The sequence below is a fragment of the Misgurnus anguillicaudatus genome, unplaced genomic scaffold, assembly GCF_027580225.2.
Source record: "Misgurnus anguillicaudatus unplaced genomic scaffold, ASM2758022v2 HiC_scaffold_26, whole genome shotgun sequence".
NCBI lineage: Eukaryota > Metazoa > Chordata > Actinopteri > Cypriniformes > Cobitidae > Misgurnus > Misgurnus anguillicaudatus.
Window position 1 is genome coordinate 4,904,970 of NW_027395276.1, and position 27,593 is coordinate 4,932,562.

General features: G+C 36.1%; 1 long non-coding RNA gene across 1 annotated transcript; it reads right to left on the reverse strand.

The window, feature by feature from the left end:
- Positions 1–1,955: 1,955 nt before the first annotated feature.
- On the reverse strand, positions 1,956–24,902 carry LOC129443262 (uncharacterized). Its single transcript, XR_008644134.2, has 2 exons — positions 24,647–24,902; positions 1,956–2,695 (listed from the first exon to the last, which is right to left on the reverse strand). It is a non-coding gene; the product is annotated as an uncharacterized lncRNA (long non-coding RNA).
- Positions 24,903–27,593: the final 2,691 nt, after the last annotated feature.

Below are 27,593 nucleotides of genomic sequence, written 5' to 3' on the forward strand. Positions count from 1 at the left end.
GCATTTGAATAAGTCTAATCTTATTATTCACAGCAACACATTTACAAAGCCTTTTTCATTAACATCATGGTGTTGTAATACCAGATAAAAACGGCTTACAACTGTGCTCTGTGTTGTTTCTCTGCTATAGACAGTGAAATCCATCATCAACAGGTTCCTCTTCTGTCACATGACATTAAATATCATTGTTTCATAAATATAAGAAACACCACAGAATCTTCTGTCATTACTAAACCGTGAAGGATAACACAATAAAAAAAACACTTAAGCTTCTCTTTCATAACTTAAAAAACTTAAAAACTAAAAAAAACTTAAAAACTCACTGCAGTTTAAAACACTTAAGATTATTGGGGGTTTTAATCCCAGAATAAGAGACGACTCATGAAAACATCTCAATTTGATCTTTTTAAGAACCATTAAAAGATCTCATTCACAGAAGACAGTGAAGTATTTTAAGTACATCTTTTAGTATCTATAGGCTACTTTCTTAGATTGTTTTTGTTTTTAAATTGTTAACTTCATTACACTCATATTTCTTTTAATCCACTACATTTTATAAAATGTCATGCCAATACCCAATTACATTAAAGGGGGGGTTTCAATGGTATTTCATGCATTCTGACTGATAAACACAGTTAAAGAGTTGTTTCCTCATGCGAAACGTAGGCAAAGTGTCAAAAAAGCATTTGGGCGTGTTACAGAGCATTTCTGTGACAAAAGCACTTCGCCAGGGTTCATAAAAGTTTCGGAAAGTTTTTTTCGATTACAGGTCCAGCTGACGTTTCAGGGGCTTTCTATATGCATCACTTCTTTATATGGGCACTTTCCCCGGAAAACCCCGCCCACCCGTCAATCAGCGGGAGACGCTAGAACTTACAAACATTCACATCACGCAACACAGCTTTGTTTAATTTCAAAACTCAACAATGGCACGAATGAAGAAGTGTGTTTTTGGATGTAAGGAGAAGAAAGTCAGCCTTATGAAAACAATGGATATAGTTTATTATCCGGGGTAGCAGCGGAGTTTTGCGTGTGTGTTTGATGCGCTGGATTTAATTGAAAAGGCCCAACCGGGTCACGAGTTGCATGCGGTAAGTAAGACTTCTGTCTTATGTTGGTAATAGTCACGTGCATATTATATAAATGACATGAACATGTAGTGAATTATAAGTTAAACAGTGTTGTATAGTGTTGCATGACTTGTACTCGCTCCTCCCGCAGCTCGTAACTCCTCCTTCATTTTTTCATACGTTATCAGAAAGATTTGGTAAAGCTAATCTTTCTTTTATAAATCTGATTAAACTAAAGACTTTTCAGAGATATAAAGGATGTCATACTACTCTATAGGTACTCCAGATTAACATCAGAAATGCAGAAACAGCTTGTGTTACGTGAGCTTTAAAATCTAGTGCTTTTTTACATGTACTCAACTACATTACAAATCTAGTATGCTACTTTAAGTCTTTATGAAACATAGTGGAGTAAAAAGTCTGATATTATGCTTTGGAATGGAGTATGTTTTCCAGAGAAAACCCTGATAAAGTACAGATACTACACCACTGTCCATGTCTTAGCTATGATGTGAGTGCATGTTCATGGTGCAGAATGTGATGTCAAAGACTCGCTCTTCAGCGTCCTGTTTATGTTGAATTCCACATCGCTCTTCCTGAGGGAAGTTAAACCCTCCGGCACATGGATCACTTTATATATTTTTTCAAAACTATTCACTCTCTCTGTTTTAATCTCACACACACAACAATGCGTCCATGGCTCACTAACTGTTTCTGCAGTATGTATACATGGAAGACAATGAGCTCAACGTGACTTCCATTTCGAGTACAATATTTGAAAAATGAACAAAATGCCTTTTAACAAAATCTATTTTTATACGCACAGCCAATGTATTTCTGAGATGATAACTGGGAGTCAATCAATTAAAACGCAACATACAAAGATGTAGTTTGAAACGTTCTACAGTTTTATTTACATGCACTCCTCTAAAAATCCTGTGTTGGATTAAATATGGATAAATATATACACGTTTTACGACATAGCCAATTCATACGACCAAATTGGTACGTTTTTGTACGATTTGCTTTCCCCTCTGTGATGTTCGGTTTAGGGGCGGAGTTTACATTTTTTTGATACAAATTGTGCAAATTCATACAAACTCGTAAAATATGCACGAATTCCTGTGAGATCAGGCATAGCCTATATACAGCATGCTGAGCAATTTACACCAAATGATGATATTTCACATATTCACAGACAATATTTTTGTGATTTGACGTCTTGTTAACATTCTCATTGAGTTAGTAGTCAGTAACTTAAGCCCACTGGAACTCGTGTTTGTCGGGCCCTGTCTGTCAAAGGGGGGCCGCCGTATTTGGGTGCAAGTCGGGGATCAGGGCCGGCTGGTGGCAAACAGGTCACCCCCTTTTGAAGCCAGCGAAGGGTTACTTCCCTGCAGGACCTCTCTTTGGGGGTCACGCGGCGGCCCCGAAGCGACCCGCACCCGCCGCGGTTCTAAGGAGAGGAAGGGGCTCAGGGTGACCCGGAGAGACGTACCCCAGCGGTCTTGGTCCGAGCCAATGTGTTCTCAATCAAAGGAAACACAAACAAGGGTTTGATTTTAAGAAAGGCCACAGATCCTACGCTAACGCTGCCCACCGCACACCGGCAACACACGTCCCTCCTGGAGAGAAAGAGAAAGAGAAAGAAAAGAAGGAAAGAGAGGTAAGAAAAACAAACACCTTCGTTGTTAACCAGACGCAGAAGCGGCAGGTTCCTGTCGCCCTGCTCCATCTTGTGGGCGTCCCTCTCTCGGGCCGTGACACGGCTTTGCCCCGTGTTAAGCAAAACAAACAAATGCAGAGATTAAGACGAAGCCTTTGCTAATGAGTGACAGATGAGAACGGAGCGAGTCGGTGAGGAGAAGGTGACGCTTTCTTTCACAACACATGACTATAGCAAACAGCATCACATGCTCCGTTTCAAACCCTAGTGAGCCACCTCGATGTATACGGTCTGCCTTCTAAGTGTCTGTGCATGTGAGAGACGATAACCTATAAGGTCACACAGCATCCATGCAATGACAAAAACACGTAACGTTTCTTTACTAGATTTTAAATGAAAACGCATTAAAATAGTTGTGTGAAGAATGAACATGTCCACAGGAATTCACAAATCTATTCATATTCTGCAGATTTCAGGGTGATTCATCACATCCACACACTCAGACGCACTCTTTCTCATTGTCAGCTGAAGCATGTCGGACTGCAGAAGACCCCCTGAACCCATGTGAAGACTTCTGTGTTTTGTCTCACCTAACTGATAACGTGAGATAATGGTAAAGGACCCAGTTCCTCCTGTCTGCACCTCACACAACCCTGTGTGAAAGCCAATTACCCATAAGGCCATGCGGCACCCTCACAGCGACAAAACCACAAACACTACTACAGGAAAAAAAAACCTAAAGCTAAACTTTATCACGGTATTCTGAGTGAGAAGCTTACAGAATCATTCAGTCATTTCTTTTCTCTCACTTTTATTCAAGTTTGCAGTTTTTATGTAGTAATAATAATTGAAGTAATTGTGTTCTTTTGGCAGGAACTACCTTAGCAAATATATGCATGCACATGTGTAATGATGTTTATTTAGGCTATTACTAAATAAATTCAATCAAACATAAACAAGCACAAGCCAAATTGTGTTTTTTATTTTTTGGCACTTTTGGGGTCAGTTTCCCAGGGTTTAGATTAATCCAGGACTAGGCCTTAGTTATATTACATTTAATTAGTTTATACAACACTGTTTATAAGTTGTGATTATAAACAAGATATTGTCTTTAATTAAACAATGAAGTAAACATCACTTAATATTTTGAGTTTTGGACCAAATACTTAAAAAGTATAGTTGATTTAACTTTTAAGAGTAGAAAATCCATTAAACTAAAACATTCAAGTAAATTGAATTTAAAATTATTAGTTCATGTTGTGATAAATACCCATAATCCTTTGCGCCTGGATATTTTGATTATTTTCATTTTTTTCACAGAATAAAAACTGATAAAAACGCTTACTACTTAATTATTTGTTAATAAAATGTCATATAGGTTTCATACACTGTAAAAAACTTTGCTGCCTTAAAATTATTTGTTAAATCAACTCAGATTTACAAGTCATGTCAACAGAGATGAGTTGTCACAACTTATAAAATATAGTTGAGAAAAGTGAACTAAATTTTATAAGTTATAACAACTCACCTGTAGTTATAACAACTCATCTCTAGTCAAGATAAATAATAGTAAGTTGAAATGACTTGTAAATTCAAGTTGATTCCACAAAAATTTTTAAGGCAGCTAAGTATTTTTTACAGTGTATTATTGATGTTGTTTTGTTGTAAAGGATAATTTTGTGAAGTCACTGTTCAGGAGATCAGTGTTTCTGTGCATAAAACCTGTTCAGAACATGTTATTCTCTCCACAATACTGACAATGCATGTCAAAAACACAGTTTTGTGTGTGTTTCTGTGGAGAATCATGTTTATCATTGTTCTTAAAGTCAGTCATGAATTTTGTGTTATAATACCATTCATAACACCCAAAGTACTATAAAAGGATTAAAATGGCAACTTGATTTGTCTGCTACACCAACTAAATGTTCTATGTTAATGCAACTTAACCTGTTTAGTTTTACCCGGTGTAACTTTCTAGTAATGTCAACTAATCCAGCTTAAGAGTTTTAAGTCTATTCAACTTAAAATTGTTGTTTAGAACAGCTTGTATGTTGGAGAAAACTTTACTCAAGTTGTTAAGTAATCATGACTTAAATTTTTAGGGCAACAAGTTTGCTTCATTTTATTAAGTAAACTCAACTTATCCTGGCTTACAGTGAACCTTAAAAAAACAATCCTGGTGTGCATCTTGAGACAAAACAATGACACTAATATATGTCGGTGCAAGATGTTTTTAATATCAACGTGATCTCATGAAAATACATCTGTATTTTTTACGTAAAGTGTACATTTACTTATGTTTTCTTACATACTGAACCATATAATATCAATGTGTTGACACTTGACAGGACTAATACTTTAATTATTTACGTATTAACAGCTTTACAGGCGTACAAATTTGTACGCATTTCTATTCATAACTATTAAAATCTTGGGATTTGGCGTTTATTATATTAATGACTTGTTTTCAGTCATTTGTTTACTTCTAATGAAATGTTCATGACTTTTAGAAAATTACACAATATTAAACAAGACTACAAAGATGTTAATTTTTTTCATTCAATGTAATCCGTGTCTTTAAATTCATACGATTGCAAGGAACAGATCCAAATTCAGCCCTTTATCCAACAACCTTGATCCCAGTTTTTATCAGCGACCATTAACGTCAAATCTCGTGTTCATTATGAATTCAAATATTGCGCCTCAAGAAGTTTTACGACACATTGCTTTACGGCAGTGATATCAAAAGTTCATTGACTCCTGCGGACTACTACATCACAAATTTGCAACATTGCCGTCTTTCAGTCATGTACTTTTGAAATTTGAAATGCGCGCCTTGACAGACAGAAGCTGGATTCATGTTCTGGTGGATTTATAACTTTAATATTTTTCTGTACTTCATAAACTCCACAGAGGACCACGACTGCAACACATCAGCATTTTAACGACTTCTGGTTCTGCTTTTGAAATTTCACAATAAATAAATTATTGTGATTACATTTGTCTGTCTGTTATTCTTTTTATTTTTAACAATAGAGGATTTTAATAAACTGTTTTGGGTAGGAACCTATAAGAGGCTTAATATATCTTTTAAATTCTACATTGTTACTTCTATCAATCTAGAAAATGTGTAAAAGATCAACCCAGTAACTTAGTTTCAGTAAACCATTCTCTGCAAACATGCGGAAAAATAGCTCATTGAAATTTGGTGCCCCTTGTGATGTCAGAAGGGGATCTTATTATAATAATACCGCCCCATAATCTACTCTCCAACCACAGCACTGCCATTTAGTACAGAGATCAGCTCATTTGCATTTTAAAGGACACACCCAAAAACTCACACCTACAAAGTGGCAATTTTAACATGCTATAATAAATTATCTAGATGGTATTTTGAGCTAAAACTTCACATATGTACTCTGGAGACACCAAAGATTTATTTGACATCTTAAAGTCTTGTGAAATGTCCACTTTAACAGTGAGACCAGGCTGTAAACTTAAGGAAGCTCAAACATGCATTTTATTCTGGTACTAGCATAAGCCCTATAAAGTTATAAAATCAAATAATGTGACTTGAGGGTTTTCATTTTTTATAGTTGTTAAGGTCACACACACATTATGATAGCAGTATATGTTTGTTCATTCATTAGAGAATCTGCTGTCTCTCTTAACCGAGAAGCATCAGGTAAGATTGTTGTCGTTCAATGCCGCTCTTCAGTAGACACAACACTCGTCTCATATTAACATTCCTACAGCGCCTTTATCAGCAGACTCACATCGCTATATAGCACACAGCTATTTATAACATACAAAAAAACTGCAAATTATACCAAAACACATCCACTTTGTTTCCATTTCAAGTTACTTGTAAACAGATAAGGTTGTATTTACAAAATACAAACCACCAAATAATTCATGCATATGCTATCATCTCTGATGATGTAACAAAACATTTCACTTACTAAACACAATAAGGTGACCGAGAGAAAAAAAAACACTTTACAATATCTAAATGTTTTAAAAGAGGAGTTTGTTTGCTCAAAACTTGTCAAGATCACATCAGAATTAAATGAACATTTCAAATTTTGAACAAAGAAAACATTTACCAGTCCTTATTTTACAACTATTAACTTGTATTAAATTAGCCCCCCCCCCCACACACACATACAAAATATCTTATTACTTTATAACATTTGGATATTTTAATTTCAGTTTATTATTATTTTATTTAAAATGTTAAATGTATTATAAAATTAACATTACAATCATGTTTTCTTGTTCTTTTTGTGATGTTTTAATAATCCAAAAGGTCAATTTTCACACTTTTAATCTAGTCAAACAGACCGTGCAAGTTTACTCCAGTGGACATTTCTCAAAGGATGTTTGTCAACTTCAGTATAGCGGGGTATGGTGTCACAATATAAAAGTAACAGCTCATAGCAATAATAAAAATATTAACACAAAAAACACAAAACTATTGTTATGTGCATTTTAATTAAAGGGGACAGAGAATGAAAAACCATTTTTACCTTGTCTTTGTTGAATAATGGTAGTCTACCCGCATTCACAAACATATAAAAAGTGCTAAACATGCTAAACATCTCGGTCTCATAGAAATTCCTCTTTTAGAAATGTCAGCCAGAAAACAGCCCAATCTGAAAAACTGATGCTTATGACATCACAGGCATCTAACTGCCCTTCCACTTTAAAATAATTGGCTACATTTTTTGAGTGGCAGCAAAGTCAGCCAATCAGTAATGAGATTGCAAGTTAAGCCAGTAGGGGGAGCCAAATAGGTGCAAAACCACTTGTTTAAAATCCCCCACCCTAATAGAGCTTTCTGAGAGAGGGTTTTAGGAAGCTTCTAGGGCATTACAGACCAAAAAAAAAAATTGTCTACATGTCACATCACAGAACAAGGATAAATACTCCGTTCAATCATTCTATGTCACCTTTAATAAATTGCATAAAAATTACACTTATATAAAATGTGACAACTTGCCCCAACACAACATTTAAGACAAATACTCCTGTCCTGAGAAACCCCTGCGATATATAGTGTTTATATATGATGACACTGGAGGTTTAAGACAAAAGGATTTATGATCCTCACAGTAACTCAAGATACGGCCGCATTGACAACTAACCCCAGTCTCCTGACCTACCCATGATGTCCGAGCTGATGTATCTCTATGGGACACGGAGACCTGCTCTCTCTGTTCTCGGTCTCTATCAGAGAACACGGCGTCATTCAGAAACTGATGGCTGCTGTATGAAACCTCAACTCTCCCACTCGTGTTTATCAGGTGCTGATAGACTCTCGCCTGTATTCTCAACTCCACCACCGCAGCTGCGAGATAAATCACCACTGAGATCACTTTAATATCGCAACTGTTTGCCTTAGACAGCGATGAGAGGGCAAGTGGTTATTTTTGTTTAAGAAAACGACACATCGATAATATCTTAAACAGTGCCAACATAACAAATCCTTTGGTCAAATTCATGTAAAGCCAGAATGTCATAGCTATACAATTGACAGTTTTATTAGCTCTTCGTACTATTGAAGTATTTAACGAGAAACATTTAAGACAGTGTTAAAGGGGACATTTCAGATGACTTCAAGATGTAAAATAAATCGTTGGTGTCCCCAGAGTACGTATATGTGAAGTTTTAGCTCAAAATAAGATTTAGATAATTTATTATAGCATGGTGTGTCTTTTTAAATGAGCTGATGAAATGCAAACACTGATCACCATAATGGTGGTTTGTTGAAGTTGAAACTCAATTGCGTTGTTAATTATTTCTCTCTCTCTCTCTCTCTCTCTCTCTCTCTCTCTCTCTCTCTCTCTGCACTAAATGTCAGTGCCGTGGTTGGATAGTGCAGATTAAGGGGTGGTATTATTATAATAAGATCCCCTTTATGACATCACAAGGGGAGCCAAATTTCAATTACCTAATTTTTTACGTGCTTGCCATGGGCGAGGCTAGCCCCTTTTTAGGGGTGCTTCAGCACCCCTAAAAAGGAGCTCAGCACCCCTAAAACTTGGGGCAAGAAATTTAATTATTCTAAAATGTTCGTTCGTCTTTGACCAGGTTAAATAATGTCCAAAACATACTCCGTAGTTTGTGATTTAAAATATATAATAAGGTAGAAAATGAAAACCTCCCCGCTTAGCAAATGGTGTCATCCTGTTCTACTTCTCTGTACCTGCATCGCTTAGCCCGTCCGTCATTCAGCGTGAAACACACGCAGAGTGAGAATCAGATAGTGTTGTGATGCAACTTTTTTGTTCAAATCTTACAAAATGTTTACGTTATGTTTATAATGAGCGAGTACACCACGAATCAATCTTTCAAGTCGTGTTTTTGTCTTATAATGAATCACCATGGTACACGTATAATAAGTGTTTATTTTCGGATTATTTAAGTCCGGCGGGTACCCGCGCGCTGCGGAGTAGCACAGTACCTGGGTGACTCGTCCATAGACTTAAACGGAGAGAAGTAGCGCCGGTTACAATGTTCTTCCGCAAGACGCATGCAGTGCGTCTCAGTGGGTAGTTGCATACGTGTGTCTCCGTTGTTAAAGTTTATTGTATGATTTATCGTTAATTTGAGACTTATTTTAACAATCGGGAGTCATGTAAACATGACATCACGTGCGTCTTTTCTGGTCAGTCGTCATGAAAACATGGCGTTTGGAACAGAGTGAAAACAAACTACATATCACTGTATACCACCAGTAGGCTACCGGTAAGTTATGTGTGAAATCACTAACTGTCTGACTATCAAACTAGACAATAAATATTTTTTTAGTTTGTCACATGTAGACTAATATGAAGGTGATAACGTCTTTAACCCTTAGTGCAGGAGTCACAAGTGTTTTGTTTTAGACATATAGTAAAGGTAATGGTTCAATTAAAGGACTGTTAAAAGAAAAGCTGCAAATTAACAAACTATTAATAAACCTACCATATGTTGTAGGCATAAAAGTTATAAATTAGGAGATCTGTCATTTCGACAAAGGCAAACAATACACTGTATATTCACATAAAGCCATACCCACACTGCTGGTGTAGCCCACCTTTTGTCCTGAGACTTTAATATGGCATTAATGGCAAAAATGTGCTAGCTCACCATTAATTAGAAATAAAAAGGTTGGCAAAAAAATGCATCTGAAAACTCACCAGATTGATGCTTTAAAATATGTAATTTTAAAAAAATTCTAAGGGGGAGCATGCTCCCGGACCCTAGGGGTAATATTCTTCTCATCTTTTTCACCCCTGACCCATTTTCATGCCTGAAAGGTCTCCAAAAAATCTTTATTTTGGAGTTAGTTGAACCAATGTTAAAATGAAAGCTATTTTACAATATACATATTATTGGTTTCTGTAGGAAAAAAGAGCGGGTGGTGGCAGCGGAGCTCATTGGGTGCTCAGCACCCCTAAAGCTCTAACCCTAGAATCGCCTCTGGTGCTTGCAAAGAATGGTTTGCCAAACTAAGTTACTGGGTTGATATTTTTCACATTTTCTAGGTCAATACCCAATTATAGCACTTAAACAAGTCTGAGTTTAATGATATATTCCCTTTAACTCCATCAAAACATTTTTTATTTTTGTAACTAGAAGATAGATATTAGAGTTTCAAGTACTTTTTGAATGAAATGGTGACACGGCATGGCTCAATAACTTCTGCATGTCCAGGTACGCATTACTGAGGTCAACAGGACACAAACCACCGTTAATCCCCAAAGAGCCACGGCATGGTTTCTTCAAGGCAGACGATGAAACCCTCGCTGCCCTCGAGCACTCGGTTTCCCTTTTAACGTTTCGCTCGAGCGAGGCCTCGCTGCTGGAATGTTAAGCCTGCACAGGAAACGTGGAAGCGCTCGCTCAAATCAAAGACAACAGGTGAGTGACAGGTAAGGCAGCGTCTCAAAAACGGCTCGCACCTGCGTGAAGCTCTGCCTCCCCTTGCTTAGACGTGACCCCGGCCCCCGACCTCCCACCCTGCAGGTGTGTTTCAGCATTGTTAAAAACAGGTAAGCAGAACCGATCTTCTGACACCGATGCAGATGAGGGTGAACAGCAGGGGCTTTAGGTGTCAAAGAGAAGAACAGAGAGATGAACAGCAGACAACAGGACGAGTGGCTTTGTGTCTGCTGAGAGCACATCAATGAAATCTTCCCACAATACACACATTTGAATGATCTGACTGACGGTTTTGTCTCTCTTCCTCTAAGGGTTTGCTTTATGGAAATGAAAAAGCTAATTGTTAGATACTGATCTGCATAAACAGACCTCCATTATCTGGGCAAAAGCACAACACGTTTCTGCTTAATTCTTAAAAACCCTACGCATTCACGCAGAAATCATGAACGTTGCTCATTCACATTAAGATCCGAGTTAGTTGTCCATATAATCGTACGGTGTACAAAGAAATGTTATGGCGTTTTGGGAGAACTCCCATATTTCTGAAGGAAGTTGGAAATTAGACCGCAGCTACAAGTCTTCTGATTTAAAACCTCCGATATATAAACGTTAACATGTGTCATCTCACAGAAAAGTCTTTTCATGACACGCTTTCTCTTAAAGGATCTACAGCATTATAACTCTTAATTCTCATGTCAACATAAGTTGCCGTGTCAATCATCTGACAGATTCTCCTCTGAGCGATAACACTTCATACAACAACATCATTGATGTAAGGATGTGCTTCTGTGTAACTCAGCTGTAAAGCACTCCATTAGGATGATTTTGGATAAAAGCATCTGCCAAATGCATAAATGTAAAAATGCAAATGAATTGTTTGTGCCCTGAGATCTACTTAAGTGAATATTACTGTTAAACATGCTGTTCTTTGATACAAAAGAAGGTAAACACAATACATTTGTGACCCTGTACCAGTCATAAGTCACACAAGTATATTTGTAGACAGGGGTGTCATGCAAATTTTTTTAAGTGGGCACAGTCTGCACACTTCATACTGTAATCATAATTATTAACGTTCATTATCAGAATACATTAAAACCTTTTCATATGCCATATTCTCATGGACTACACAGTCAAAAAAGGTAATAAGCGTTTAGAAGTTAATTTAATTGCTATTCTACACATTAATAAAAAAGTGAGTAAAAAATATACTTTAACACCGACAACTCATTTAAAAGTTACATTGATGCGCTCATCAGTCACGTCTGAGATTGGCTTTATTGATCAACACTTAAAACAAAATATTTAATATTTATATTTAATACATTAAATGCTACGCAAGTAGATCTTAATTGTCATTTTTTATTTATTTTAACATTTTAATTTAATTGCATTGAAAACATGCAACTTTAAAAAAAACATTACCTATATAAAATTATTAGATTAATGCATTTTTGCATATAAACATGTGATTCACCACCCCTCTATGGGTGAATATAAACATTTAAAAATAGACTTTGAACCATCATCTTTGTACACACTGTTTTGAAAGTATTGCAAGCGTTTGTGATGGTTTATTAATTTTATCAGACAACAAAATGCAGCACCAGCAGCAACGTGTCCATGCACAATGATGGCACCAGAGATGTTCTGTTGTGTCTGGATTTGTATAATATATTAATAATTAATTGGGTCCAGAATGAAGCACATGATTAAAACAGCGAAAATCTAAGATTGAAGTGAGGAACTGGTTTTATTTTGCTTATAAGTAACAGATGAAAAGATGCTTCATTTATTTTGAGGTTGCATGCAAAATCCACTTGGCTCAAAAATCCGAGGGTGCACGTGCTCTCCATTTGTAGCAATAGCCAACAATACATTGTATGGGCCAAAATTATTGATTTTTCTTTTATGGCAAAAATCATTAGAAGATCATGAAGATATTTTGTAAATTTCCTATTGTAAATATTTCAAAAATGTATTTATCATTGGTAATATGCACTTCATCTGGACAATTTGAAAGGTGATTTTGCTTTTTTTTGCACCCTCAGATTCCAGATTTTAAATAGTTGTATCTCGGCCAAATGTCGTTCTAAACTAACAAATCATGCATCAATGAAAAACTGAATTATTTAATGAAATAATGCCCTCGTGACTAGTTTTGTGGTCCAGGGTCACAAATAATGATAAAGGGCCAAATAGTGTAAAATCATTCAGAGCAAATTAAGTACACTTTTTACAGTGTAGTATTTGTGGATGTAAATGATCTTATCACTATCCAGATATTTAGGTGCATTATAATCTACATTATTTTGCATATCCATACTACAAATATATTTCAACAATACTTTCATTTGTACCAATTTTTTTACATTTATGCTTTAGTAGATGTCTCCTAAAATATTTTTTTTTTTTATCTATATTTGTATTTCTTTGAGCAATTTTAAGTAAAACATCTACTCTACTACATTAAGTCAATGTCATGTCTCTTGAGAAAGCAAACCTCTGAGCAATAACATTTTGCTCTGGCTGATCTACACTAGATAGGACTCAAATTCCTATGTTAGCGTAAATCTATTTTTTGCCTCTTAGTATAAAAACTGTTCAACAGCTCGTCTCAAAGAAATACTGCAAGTGAAGTTAAGCACTGTGCTTAAAGCCTTACAATTACAGTGACAGTAATAGAGATACTTGACTAAACAAACAGCAAAACATGAAATAATAAAGGAAAAACAAGACACGTGAATGTGTTGAAACAGACAGAAACAAAGAAAGAAAGCACTGGAGATATCACAGCACAGAGCTTCACAGTGAGATGAGAAGAGATAAATAACCCACTGAGAGAAGATAACTAGAGGAATGTCTCTCTCTCTCTCTCTCTCTCTCTCTCCTCTTTGGGCCTGTTTGTACCTGCCCAGCGTCTCTGAGTCCTTCTGCTGACTCTGCCCTGAGCTTCAGGAGAAATGGGCCGCATTATCTCACTCAGGAGTCCGATCAGAGCTGATGGTGTCATCGCAACGTCTGCTGATTAATGCAAACTGATTCAACCTGACCAAAAAAATGGTTCAAATAGACAAAGAGGAGACTGCAGTGATCTGTAGTAATTATATTCACAATGTCGTCTTAAAGGGCCACTGCGTTGTTTTGGTCAGAGTGAATGAAATTTGATGCGTGGCGTTTGCCTGAAAGACAATCAGGAATGTGTTTCTCAATTCACTGGAAGCTCAACCCTGATCTCACAGAAATTGGTACGTATTTTACGAGGTGGCTAAGTCGTATGGATTTGTACGACGTGAATCGAAAAAAATGTACGATTATTATAAATAAACAAAACTAATGAACGGGAAGAAATCAAATGGTACGAATGTTGCATCAAATACGCACAAGATTATGTTTGAAACTCAGGACAGTTTTCATTTTAAATAAGGTTGTTGGGCAGTCACTAAAGTCTTCTTATAGTCGTTTTTAAGAATTCGTAAAAACACTGACGATTTATCCCCCCTCCAAGATCAATGCAAAAAATGTAACAGGGCTGCTCGATTATGGGCATAATCACTTATTTTGGTAAAAATAATATTCACGATTACTCGGTGACCTTAAAAACATTTATTTTAAGCATAAGCATTTATTAATTAAGTAAGTGTTTCAATACGCGTCAAAGCAGTGGAGCCTTCGAAGTGCCTTACAAACACATCGGTCCACCAGCATGCAATTTATATTTTAATATTTTATATTTGTTTTACCTCAATTATCTTGTTTTTGTATTTGTTTGAATCAAAAATTGAAATTGAAAATCAAAAACAATTAATTGCACAGCCCTATGACAGACCAACGCTATCTTATGGCAATTCGTACGTATTTACAAGGTGGCTAATTTGTATTAATTCACACCACCACATTTGTAGATTTTTGCACGATTTGCCTTGACTCTGTGACGTTGGGGTTATGGGATGGGTTTCGTTATGGTTTTTTATGATAATGTACTTTTTTTTTACAATTAACGTCATATTAATTCATACGAATTAGCCAACTCGTAAAATATGTATGAATTCTCTTGAGATCAGGCTGGACACACACCATCAAGTTATTGGTTTAAAAAAGCAGATGAAAAATCTTCCTGATTTCAAATGCTTTTATGCTCATTATAATATTGCATTATTCACTTGCCAGCTTAAAATCCATTTCTAGTCTCACCTCATATGAGATGTGCCGTTTTGCATCACTTGCTATGTAGACCATTACAAATCAGTCTCTTATGAAGATAACTATGAGCATGTAGATTGTGAATATGTACGCTTGTAGACAACGCACCATAACCCCTTCATCCTTTCTTTCAATTTGAGAAAATTCCCCTTAGATTAACATGACTCAACTCAAACACTGCCTGGCTGTGACCGATTCAGTATGAATCAACGAAAATAAGTGAACATAAGAACAAAAGCGATGGTACGTTTCTAAAGGAGGTAAGCCCACCTCCTCGGGTTCACATCAGAGAGGGGATGTGATGCAGGTGATAAGGGTTGGATCTGGGTGTGAACTGCTGGGTTCAGTGCCTGAGCTCTGTCCACACATGCTGGTATTCGTGACAGACCTCCAGATTCGTCTGGATTCAGAGGTGGGCATTTTGGGCTTCCCCCGACAGGTACAGATCAATGCCAGATAAGCGGCTATTTGAAGAAGTGAATGAGTTCGAAACACCTCGAAACACAAAAAGACCCTGAATACTCAATGAGCAGAGTTACTTAAAAAAAAAAAAACTATGTGCCAAAACCTGTAACTATTGTTTGGTAATAGCATGTTTATTTAGACATGCTAAATGGCAACATCACTTCATTTGGACATAACAACAGTAGTCATTTTTGAAGTACCTTGGACTACTGTGTTAATATAACGAAACTATATTTACCACGGTGATATCTTGTAGCATGGTAAGAACACCACCGGCATTAATCCGATACCTTCACTGCACTATGGTAGATTTTTTTGAGGGGTAACAGTTTAACACCAGCAGTAAATGTGGGCAGCGTGATTAATTGGTTGGTTTATGGGATAATTGGTGAAGACATCAACATTTGCGTAGTGTGAGCGCACGATGTTTTCATAACAGGGTTTAAGCAGATTGAATTGTAAATGTAAAGGCTGGATGTGTCGGTCTGTGGTCTTCCCAGCAGCTGTGGATCTATGGCCCACCCAGGTGTTTTTGTAAGTGAAATGTCCCTCATCCCCCCTTCTCTCTCTCTCTCTCTCCAGTGCCCGCAGTGACTCCCAACAGCAGCTGTGTTAAAAGCCAGAGGAAGGAATTCATTCATTCATTCATTTTAACAGTGCTTCTGTTTCCACCGTCACTTTAATTGGGTTGAGTTTTGCTGTGAAGAGATTTGAGAGGCTCAAATACAGAATTTGATATAAAATACAATAAAAATAAATCTAAAACGTGCATTCCACTGTTTTTCATTGACACGGTGATAAATGATATTTCATCCTTTTTAAATTATATAATTTAAAATAACATAACATATATACACCTATACACTAAAGGTTCTGTAGACTACAAAAAATGGTTCTGTTAAGACTTTGGCTGAACGTTTCGTTGGGGAACCAAAAATGATGCTTATGTGTTATCATTGTAAAGAATGCTTTTGTGGCACGTTACTTAAATTTGTTTTAAATGAACTTTAGGGCATAAATATAGGATATAAAAAACTTTAGTAATTGCATTTCATGAGAAATGCCAAGCAGAGACCTTTATCATAATTTTTAAAGGTGCATTGCGTAATTTTTAGTAAGATCTCTTGACAGAAATGCTATATAATAAACATAACTATATTATCAGTGATGTATAAAGACCTTACATTAAGAATTGTATTGTTTTTATAACCCAAGCCATTTTTATCTACATACACCGCAGGTCTCTTTACATGCAAGTCGCCATTTCGCACCACCATATTTCTACAGTAGCCCTAAATGGACAAACTAGAGCTGCACGATTAATCGTTAACAGATTGTGATCTCGATTCAACCCCCCTAACGATCTTAATCCAGCATTTCGACGATTCAGGCAATTATATATTCAAGTAGGAAAGACACAGTCCCGTCAGTTCTCTCGACAACACATCACAGCGGCCACGATGACGTCTTGACGTCACATTTATTATTGCGCAAGCCAGATGTGCTGGTGTTCGTTCCACTGGTACAGCGGATGCTTTCGCCGAGAAGTTATACAGATATAAACAAAAACTAATGAGAATGAGTGAGGCAAAGAAATACGCAGGTACGTCCATCAAGAACCTTGACGTAGTTTTAGTACCAAAAAGAGGATCTTATCTCTTCCAAAAGGGTTTTTAGCACGGGAGAAACATTGGCTGCGTCCAAATAAACACACTTGCTGTCTTTGCACTTGACAACTTACATTACGTTTTCTTGTATTTGGCCCAAGTGTTCTAGTGGTCGTGAAGATAAAGCGTGCATGTAGATTTATTCACCCAATGGACGTTCATGTCGCCAGCGAGACGCTCGAATGCATTCTCTGGAATCCTCTCAAGTGGAGGTTTCCGCCTTGCGATTGGTTTCCGCCAAACCATGTCATAGCTCATTACCATAAAGTAATGTCAATCCATGTGGCAGCAATTGGCACCAAAACGTATTCGTTTTTTAAATTTAGGATACTTAAATGTATATTTTACATATTTTTCTTTAAATAAAATGAATACATATTCACTCTACAATTAACTTTAACTAAATTTAAAGATAATGTACAGCAGAATTCTTTGCACCTGTAAAAACTAATGTTAAACTAATGTTCAGGGGTTGTATGTATTTAAATTAACAAAGTTCTTGAGAATCGTGAGAGAATCTCGATCTTTATTTTAAGAAAAAAAAAATCGTGACTCTCATTTTATACAGAATCGTGCAGCTCTAGGACAAACCGCTCTGCAGAGCGCCTTTTCTCACTACGTCATCTCAGACAATGACATGTTGGCGGTTACCGTAGCTTCTCTATGCCTTGGTTGCAATTCACAATCTCACTGCTATATGCCACTAAAATCTACACAGTGGACCTTTAAGTGATGATGCAAAGTAATTGCATGATAATTTGTACAGATTTTATGACGTGGCTAATTTGTACGTCCACACTTTTACCCTTTAGTACGATTTGCTTTTGCCCCGTGACGTTAGGGTTAGGGTGGGATCTCCTTAGTTTTTTATGATAATAGTATGTTTTAGTACAATTCACTTTGTACAAAATTTAAACAAATGAGCCAACTCGTAAAATACATACAAATTCTCTTGAGATGAGGATGGATATCTCAGATGTCAACATTTGGTGGCTTAAATACCAATGCGAAGTCTCTTTTTAAGTTTTCAAACATTTATTTTTTTTATAATTTTTCATCGTTATGTACACTGTAAAAAATGTCTGTAGAAATTACAGTATTAATGGGTATTACTGGCAACTAGCTGCCAGTAACTTACTGTAGATTTTACATTTATGTTATTTACTGGCAACATTTTGTTCAAAGTTAAATGAACATGAAAATTTTTTTGACTTTATCTTCTACAGTAAGTTACTGGCAACCAGCTGCAAAATTACAGCAAATTTTTTAGAGTGTACACCTTTCAGAAAAGTAAAATCCATAACATTGTCTTTCCTCATAAATGGGCACGTGAAAATTAAAATAAAAAAATTATTTGTTCCTTTATAGAGCTGTCGCTTGTGGAATTTTTGGGATATCATTGCTGCTGGTTTGAGCATTTTTATTCATAAATTTACAAAGTATACTGTCGCTTAAAAGCTTGCATCCTTTTTGGTTACATCCATAACACATGTTTTATTTCCCTCATCTAAATAAAACATGACTATACACTGATATTTTTCTGATGTCTGGACTCCATCAGGGGTTTATGAAAACATAAACAGATGGTTCAGTATATACTGGTAATAAATACATTCGCTCACACTGTTTTCTGGAGAAATTGACAGATTGTTAGATTTAGGATTGTGTTAGGGGCTTTTAAAAAATTATTCTCAAACTATCATTTCACACTAATTTGAGGGATTATAATGATTAGGGTTTTTACGGTGATTTGGGGTTTCTTTGATTAAAACATTGATCCAGAACCAACAAAAAATCATCACATCTTACTTTGTGAAATCACAGCAACCCTATAATGACTTTTAGGGGGGGCTTAGCTAGGGACCCCCATAATATCTGACATAAGTCAAACACTGTAAATATACAAATGCTGCCTATAGAGAGTTTATTTTGGAGTTATGAATAAAACTAAATTAATATATTAGTAATTAATATTGGCATACATCTATCATATAAGTGTATATTTTTAGGAGCTGTCACATATTTTAATGTTATCTTTTTTGAGTCCTGCAGCATGACAAACATATAATAAAAACAGACAGACATGTCAATATACACCTGTATGTTAAAACACATTAACTACATTTATCTTCCTCTTCAGTCTTAAATGAGCAATACTCTATTTTAAGTGTTATGTGAGTTCCTGTTGGCTCGGCTCGGCTCCAGATGAAACTCTTATTGAAAGTTAATGACAGCCATTGTATTTGCAGCTTGTAAAAACATAAGTTTCCTGGTTTGATGCTCATTTCTGATCTTCTGGCTCTTTCACGTCCTGTCTGCGTTTCCCTTTATAAGATTCAATCCCAGTCACTCGTATAGCAGGAAAACACAATAGGGGTTTAAAGCTTTAAACCTTTTCCTTAAATAACTCTGAAAGTGTCAATAATTATAATCATTATTATTTATCTTTATACAAAATATCATGAAAACTTCCATGGAAAATGTATTTTCACAGTATTGCTTCCCCAAGACACTATTAATTTTCACCGCAAAAAACAACATTGAAGTGATTTAGACGCGAGCTGAATCACAGACTCACATGAACATCACGCTTACAGCAGGTGCAGGATTCACTTCTCAAATAATGTTATCTTAAACAGAAACTTAACTGCAAAAGACTGCACCTGACAGTCGGGTTTTATACAGGCACTGTATACGGGATCTTAATTTAAACAACTTAATTACTAAAGTCAGTTCAACCTACTTTTTTAAGTTTTGACTGACATGAGTAACGAGTTGACAACACTTATAGAAACAAGTTGAAATTGTTTAACTTAATTTGTTAAGTTAAAGTAACATAATTTTTTTCGCCCAGCCCTAATTTTTTTCAAATAATGTTTTTTTCAACGTGGTTGATTCAAAACCGATTCTCAAAGGCCACAAATCCATTTTTTACAAATGAAATAACCTGATTATGTTTGATCAAGGAATGCGACTGTTTTGACGTTTTTCAGCATACATTTTTCATCTTGCATCAAAATAATTGTATTGAATTTAACATAATTATATGCATTTGAAAATTAGAGATGGGTTCTGTTTTAATGTACCCAAGTGTACCTAAAATATATAGTTTTATATACAGGTTTGTGGGTCTTCATTTCTTTTTATTAATAACCCACTTGTAAACTTATGTTTAATGTTCTTTTTCTTATAAATACAGTATTTGTATTAAATCTATATTCATTGAGTCGAATCGAGAATTGAGCATAAAAATCGATCCTAGAATCGGAATGGAAAGGAGAATAGACTTGATAGCTTGTGAATCGAAATCGAATTGATCTGGAACATCTGAATCGATACCCAGCCCTAATAAAAATATATGTTGATATGATTTCATTTTTACAGTGTAAGATAGACAGAAAGAAAAAAATCTATACATGGACAGCATTAAAATGATAGGGTATATGTATCATAGCAAATGATATGTTTAATCTTACATGAACAGCAGGGAGGTTGTGAGTTGTTTATGTGCAGCGCATCTTTCCAAAAATATTCCAGTGGGAATATTTACGAAGTGGTTTATTCGTATTAATTCGGCCACATTCGTACGTTTTTGTACAATTTGCTTTCGCCTTGTGACGTTGAGGTTAGAGGTCATTATTGTTTTTTATATTAAAAATACATTCTCTTTTGTACTAATTTATACGAATTATCCAACTCGTAAAATATGTACGGATTCCCGTGAGATGAGGTTGGAATTAGATGTGACCTGTTAAAGGAACGGTTCACCCAAAAATGAAAATTCTCTCAAGAATTCCTAACCCGCATTGCATGCTAGGATTTTTATAATCTTTAACGTTTTGCCACTAAATCCTAAATACATATTTTTTTAATTAACAAAATTTTTAATCAACATCACACTTTGTAATTTGGGGGGGGGGGGTTTTTCTCAAACACTGAATCCTAGATGTGAACACAAAGGCAGATTTTTATAATTGAAGAGTTTCGTTGCAAAATGAGATTTTTGTCAAAACATGTTTATTATTATGTTATCGTGTTATTATTTTGTTTTATGGTGCTACTTCGCTGTATTTTTTAAGTTATGAAGGTTTAAATCAAAACAAACCAACTGCAGTTGAATTGAAATTAATTGGAATCACTGATCTATATAAATGACTGGATTGCGCATGACGTCACACTTGTGAAGCCACCGCGCCGCCATGTTGGTATACCCAAACGTTCTATTAAATCAATGGACGTTATCAGATTTTAATGATAAAACATCACTTTACTCGTCTTCGTTTTTATATGTGAAGTTACCCTGTACATTATTACAACACAAACGTCCAAAGCATGTAAATAGTTATTTACTGAAAGTTGTACATTTTGCGTTTTAATCAGTTATTATACATTCATCTTCATTACAGTATCAGATCAGCAGACAGACCGCAGCATATTTAGTATTAATGACAATAAACGTGCTCATTCTGAAATCTAAATAAATAATCATGCTTTGTACCGTATGTGCATGCAATAATTTGCTAGTTTTGTAATTATGTTATCTAAACTTACAAGTTACCTAAACTTATTTAGATAAATAACGCTGACCGTCACAGTGTAGCTGAATGTCAAACAAAACTTTATTTATACCCGTGTCATTAACAAATGCAACAGACACACTCACATTAACGGTTTTTTATAAATCCATTATCCTGCCCGATTAAAACATAAACATTGCAAATAACACCAGAATTAACAAATAATTAACGTACACATATCATAAAAATTAACCTTGTGTAACTGATATGCTGTAAAGGGGGTAAATTTTGATCATGATTTTGAATGGAAGTCAATGACGCTCTCTGCCGGTTGGGTATACCAAGATGGCGGCTCGAACTCTGCGCTGGCTTCACCTCGCGCAGTTACGTCAAGCGTTCTATGCGCAATCCAGTCATTTATATAGATCAGTGATTGGAATGCACAACCAAAAAACGAGATTTCTGAACAATTAACAAAACGGTGGTTATCTCGTTTTGCAACGAAACTCTTCAATTTTTTCTCTCTGTTTTGCACCTTGAATGTAAATACATTTTTAAATCAACAACATTTTTAGTCAACATCTGTAGGATTAAGGGTTAAATTGTGTACACACGTACCCCATATGCCTGTAATGTATGTTGAATGTACATTAAGTATATTTAACATAAATGTTCATACTGCTTGACGTTTGGAGATCTCATGATGATTTAATTAGATATTGTGTGCATGTGTGAAAATCAAATCAAACTGAACTCATTTTCATGCTCTTTATGAGAAAAACTCTCTGACGCATCTACAACCTTTCACCCTGTCACCTTACTGAAGTTAGAAAGAGGTTCAAAGTTCAGTGCTGCCAAATTCAATGAAGGTTGACTGAGAGACAAAGCTTTCATGCGCCCGTGGCGATTGGACGGAGCGTGAGGGCACAACCCTTCGCTTCCCGTCATGATGCTAGTCAACTTTGAACGCTACATGGCAACAACATCGCCATTACCTCAGCGGACCGCAGGAGGATCAAAGCGGGTCCTTCTCTATGAGGAAATCAGCCAAAAAAAGTAAATTAGATTTAAAGAATTGAGACGGGGTCCTGGGTTGACCGTGGGTGGAGGTAAACGGATTTTAATTTAGAAAACAAATTGGTAACCGCTCTACAATGCTACCCGGCCCACATCCACAGGAGTCGATGACGAATCACGTTTCTCTACGCCGGCCGAGATCTCCAGAGACGCATTAATGCTCGAAACCTTTAGATTTATCTACACCCCGTTTAAAGCGTGCACGCTCCGATACAACCTGTTTCTTGTTTAGTCTTGAATGAGATTTTGCAAGACTTTACAAATCACAAAAAGACATAAGCTGGATGAAGGTCAACTTAAAAGGGTAAAGCGCTGGCTTTCCGATCTAGAATGTTGGAGATTCGCACAAAAATAATCGCGATAACCATACATCAGGCCTTTATATCAGCTCTAGTGTTTGAGCAAAGAAACGGGGTGAAGTCCCGAGGAAAAATGACCCAGGTTTGCTCCGGATAGGCCTTTCTTTGGGCGAACCCTCAAAAATTCATCAAATTGGATCAAGATGACATCAATAATGGAATCAAGCTGGGGCTCAGAAAGAAGCAAACGATCCGTACGTTGTTTTAGTTTTTCCTCAACAGCACATTCCGATCACGGTCACCGTCAAATCTGTGACATCAAAAGCCCCGTCACAGATGTCAACACATTACCGTCCGCAGAACTGTTTTCTTTTATTTCGCTCTCCGTCGCATTACGGAGCGATTCTAATACTCAATTAATGACACACGGTTCTCTCACTGAACAACTGGGCCATGAAAACATTAACTACACACAGAACGCACGAGCAAACGTTCAAAATAAGTGCGGTGCCAAAGTAAAACATCACACAAACTAATCCTACGCGCAATCCCTGAGATTTTGGCGTTGGGAACGCCGTGCTGTCCCAGCTGAGCTGTAGGACAAATAAATGAGGACAACGCAGAAACATTAAAAGAGAAGTAACTTAAATAAAAGAAGTTTTAGAAGTCTCATCTTTAAATAGACTTTGCTCATCATGTGCGTTCCCTGGAGCGTCCACCACACATCTACAGGGAGAAACAAGAGGACGACTTTGATGGCTTTGTTATGAGTCACGGCGTGCCTTATCTTTCCTCTACGTTTAATTGTCATATCTCATCATAAAGATTATTGTGACCTCTTTGTCATGTTACGAGTGTCTCTAATGAAATATCCGTCCGGTGCGGAGAACACAAAAGCTCGTGGTAAAATCCTGGCCTGCTTTGCATTGGTCGCTCAGAAGCCCTTCGCTCTTTAACGTGATGAGGTCAGCGGGTGTGTAATTCCTGGGATGAAAGACTATACTCGTGTTTGGATTCAGCTGAAGTGAGGGAATATTCAGCTTCAGGTGGGCGCCATGGCTTTTTCATTATGGGGAGCTGATGTAAGTTCTTTCATGTGTAAACTTGGGGAAAAAAGTGAAGGCACATTACATTTGATATTCCATAAATGGCTCTTTCGTATATAAAGTGGCAAAACGATACCCAAGTGTTGCACTGCATAACTAATCCCATTACATATTAATATGACATAAATTATTCTCTAATTTTGCACCTTGGTTTAAAGATGTCTGATGTTTCTTATTAAAATGATTAGATTTAAGATGTGCAGACATTAAAGGGGGGAAATATATCATAGCAAGACATACATGTATAAGAAGAGAAACATTTTAGAGATGTTTGCAAAGAGAGATGTTTGGTCATTGCATTGCAGTTTTAACTTGCATTACTGAAGCAGCAACACCTTCAAAGTGTTAAACTAAATGTATCATTTAGATAATCATCAGCAATGCATTTTTCATTCATGTCAAACTTTTTCATCAAAATTCTCTTGATTTGTCATGACTGCTAATGTCTTCTATATGTTCTCTGATGACAGTGAAATATAACATTTAAGCCCAGTTTAAGTATCACAGACAAAATAAGTAAATAATTCACCCTCTATTGCAGTGTTAATCTAAATAGGCTAAATGATTTGATCAAAACAACAAATCTATAATGTTTTCTGGTCGTCGTCATTTATAAATATATGGATTTGTTTACTTTCATTCCTTACCTTCTCTTCAACTATGCACGTGCACGTCTATGATGACTTTGAACTTCAGGCACACTTGACTGCATCTTTGGCGCGTGACTGAATAATACCTGATGGAAGATCATTCACCTCAATCCTACACTGTCACAAACAGACGCTTTTCATTCATCATTTACATAAAGCACCGCAATTTAAAGCAAATTCTGACGCCTCCGACTCCGAACGCCATCAACGACGCTGTCAATCCCACAATGCAACTCGAGAGCGTGACTCTCGGCTTCCGTAGAAATTAATGGAAACGCTCGCGCATCCTCACTCAAAAGATGGCGCTGGAATTCTTTTTTCTTTCTTTTCTTCTTGGTGGTTGGCAAACAACTTTTAGTGAATATTTTTTTATTTTTCAATGAATTTTGTCATTAAAAAATTTCTACAATTGGCTTTTTTGAAGATTGACGCGCGTCAAAGTCGTCAAAAATTAATATAAACACAGAAAAACACTCAAACTTTCTCCAACACAAACAAACATCATGAAACACTTCACTCAGTACATACATACACACACACCCCCTTAACTTTATCAATAATTCTGATAAATAACCAGGGTGTTGTTTAAAGGGATAGTTCACCCAAAAATGAAAATATGTCATCGTTTTCTCATCATCATGTTAATATAAACCTGTATGTTTTTTTTTATTTTGATGAAGACAAAAGAAGATATTTGATAAATGATGGTAAGCACACCGCTGATGGTACCCATTGACTTCAATAGTAGGAAAACAAATATTATGGAAGTATTGTGATAAATGATGGTAAGCACACCGCTGATGGTACCCATTGAATTCCATATGGGAGTCAATGGTTACCATCAGTTGTGTGTTTACCATCATTTATCAAAATATCTTCTTCATCAATTATTACAATACTTTCATAGTATTTGTTTTCCTACTATGGAAGTCAATGGTTGCCATTAGTTGCTTGCTTACCATCATTTATCAAAATATCTTCTTTTGTGTTCATCAGAAATAAATAATTCATACAGAAAATAATGACAGAATTTTAATGTTTCGGTGAACTATCCCTTTAAGCTAAATGTATTGCATGATCTGTTTAATATCATTCATATCATCATTATTATTATTATGTTGTACAATATGGAGTCATGAAGACAAAGTATAGTAAAAAATACTTTCATGGTATCTAATTACAAACAAATTTCTCTCTTTTTCAATCAAATTCAGTTTACTTTTGAAAGATAAGCTTGTGATGCTTAAAGGGACTTTTTTTGAAAATATGCTCATTTTCCAGCTCCCCTTGAGTTAAAGATTTGATTTTTACCTTTTTTTAAATCTATTCAGCTGATCTCTGGGTCTGGTGCTAGCACTTTTAGCATAGCTTAGCATAATCCATTGAATTTGATTAGACCATTAGCATCATGCTAAAAAATTATATTTTTCCTATTTAAAACTTGACTCTTCTGTAGTTACATTGTGTACTAAGACTGACAGAAAATTAAAAGTTGTGATTTTCTAGGCCGATATGGAAGGGAACTATACTCTCATTCTGGCGTAATAATCAAGGACTTTGCAGGTGTAACATGACTGCAGCAGGCGTAGTGATATTACGCACTGCCTGAAAATAGTCCCCTGTCATTGAAAGTTACTAAGGGGACTACTTTCGGCTGCTGCGTAATATCACTACGCCTGCTGGAAAATGAGTATATTTCTTTTTAAAAAGTGGAATGTCCTTTTAGGCTCAATTTGTAGCACAGTGCGTTAGCGGCACAAAAGGTCATGGTTCAATAGTGTTCAAATGTATAGCTTGAATGCACTGTAATGTAAGTTGCTTTGGATAAAAGCATCTGCCAAATGCATAAAATAAACAGACATTTTCTGCGTTTTATCCAGCTATGTTATCAGTGCAATATGCACCTTTTTAAAGCCGTTTTGCAGGTCCAGGGTTATTCCAGAGCTCTTGTAAGACATAAAAGCCTGAATCACCCGCACACACACACACACACCGAGGCCTGTAAATGAACTTTAAAGCATCAGTCATCAAACTCGTCTAACATGAGACGTGGAGGCGTGCACAGCTCCATTCAGTTCTCTTGAGCTGGAATAACAAGTGTGCATCCTTCCATTGTAAGCATGAGGGCTGCAGTTTTTAGGCTGCACATGGATGCGAGTGACTCTCTGTCAGATATCTGACTTCCTGCGAGTTTGAGCTCAAGTGTGTACCGCCAGCACGCCTAACGGGAAATGACCTTCGGATGTGGACCACATGCCGACAGCTTAATGGATGGATGGGTTTTACACCCTTCGATGGTCCCTTGTGTGTGGCTTTTTTCTGTCAATGAGGATTTAAAGTTTGTGCATGCGGACACATTTCATGCTCTTTACACTAAATACTTCCATCATGGAGAATTTATTAAGTCCTGTTTTGAATTATAGGGTGCAATTTGTTAAAGCTATGCATGTGAATGACAGAAAGAAATAATTTATTGCTTATTACATTTATTAGGCTGGATAGATATCTGTTAATCTGAATCAATTTTATCTTATTTCTCAAGGAAAGATCAATAAAACAACACTTATATATATAATTAATTATATCACAGCTAACAAAGAAAAGATCTAAGAACGTTCCTTGAAAGTACCCAACATTCCCAAAAACGTTATAACAACATAAAGTGTTTTTTTTAAGAACGTTTCTTGGTTGTCTAAACATTTTCAAACGTTATGACAATGTCATGTTTTAATGTTCACACAATGTTTAAAACAACTGTTTACTATATTTAGTTGTTATAAATACTATGATGATTTTATATTATTTTGCTTGTTTATGTAAATTACAGAGAAACATTGTATTTTATTTTTTAAAAACGGTTATTAAACATTATTTCAGAATGTTCTGTAAAAATATTGCTGTAGAAAACACAATTCATTTATTAGGTTTAGATGTTTAGTTTCAT